Here is a 1,482-nt window from a genome sequence, read left to right as displayed (position 1 = left end):
CGAGGCCGGCAGGGGGGGCCGCTTTCTGGGCCTGGGGGCGCTGAGACCGGAGCGGATCCTTCCTTGTCTCTGCCCAGCAGGGGGCGTGCGCCACTGGCTGGACGCCAGCTTCCCGCCGCCCCCCCAGGTGCGGGAGGGCACCGTGCTGGCTCGCTGGGTGCTGGTTCTCTATCCGTCCAGCCTCCCAGGCGCCTGGGCCTCCTTTCACTTTCTGGGCCCAGTCTGGGCCAGGCCGCCCCCCCAGCCCAAGTCATCCTCCCTGCAACCTTTGACTGCAGGGGCGGAGCCCGCCCGGACCTGGGCGCTCTGGATAGGTCTGACTGCAGCCACCTTGGCCAAGGCCGGATGGTCGCTCAGGGCTGAGACCTCGCCCCCTTCCACCATCACTTTTCTCATCAGCTCCATGAGAAATTCCTGCTTTGGAGTTACCTTTGGTGCAGGTTAGCTGCAAGAAAACCTCAGTTCTACCCTTAACCGGCTGAAAAATGGACCTCCAAAAGATACCCACGCCCTAATCCCTGGAAACTGTGAATCTTACTTTATATGGCAGTCTCTCAAAATGTGCTGTGTGGCTTTGGGCAAATAGCGCAACCTCTCACAGTTGCCTCATCTCATACCTACCTCAATAATGTTGGGGGCAGTAATGGATACAAGTGTAAAGGGCCCCATACATTAAAGGGCTGTTATAAATGCACCCAAGAGAGGTAATACATTAAAACAACAGGTTTTTTTTTTCTTTTACACCTTAGTGTGAATGAGTTTTTATTGATTGGTTCAACAAACATTTCTGTAGAGACCAATACCCTCGCTAGGACTATAGACTCAGAGAAGTCCAAAATGACACAGAGGATCTAAAGCCATGGGTAGGGGAGGGTCTAAAGATGGGTTTTGAATAGTCTGTAACTAGCAGAGCTGAAAGAAGAATCTGGAGGTGGAGCAAGAGGAATATGTTCTGAATATTGCCAGAGGGAGAGAGTTTTTTTTTGGGGGGGGGGGGCGTAGAGGGCTGCCTCTTGGACTTCATATTTGGGAGGCCTCAGAACCTGGCTATGGTAGCCATTGTTACCATGAAGGGAGAGAGGCAGGAGTGCAGACGCATTTTAACAAAGAGATACATGATAAATATATAAGCATGGGGGCCCAAGGGGCTTTGCATCATTTAACCCTTTGCGGTCGTTTGTCCACTCTCAGCCACCAAAGCTTTTTTACTGTTCCGGTTGTATGTCTGCTCTCAGCCACCACAGAAAGGAACTATACGAATCTTAACTCTGTTCATTCATGTATCAGTTCATAATTTCTCTGAAAACTCTTACGTGTCTAAGCGACCTTGTCACAAACCAAAACACTGCCCTGACAAATCAGAGATATCAAAACTCAATATAAACAAACGCAGTCCTTCCACACTCGCCATGCAAAACACCGTGGCGAGTCAGTCGCCTTTTGAGAGTGAAGAAATCGACAAGCTTCGGAGATACTTCACAG

This window comes from Myotis davidii, unplaced genomic scaffold (genome assembly GCF_000327345.1).
Source record: "Myotis davidii unplaced genomic scaffold, ASM32734v1 scaffold901, whole genome shotgun sequence".
Lineage (NCBI taxonomy): Eukaryota > Metazoa > Chordata > Mammalia > Chiroptera > Vespertilionidae > Myotis > Myotis davidii.
Note: the sequence above shows the minus strand (reverse complement) of the source record.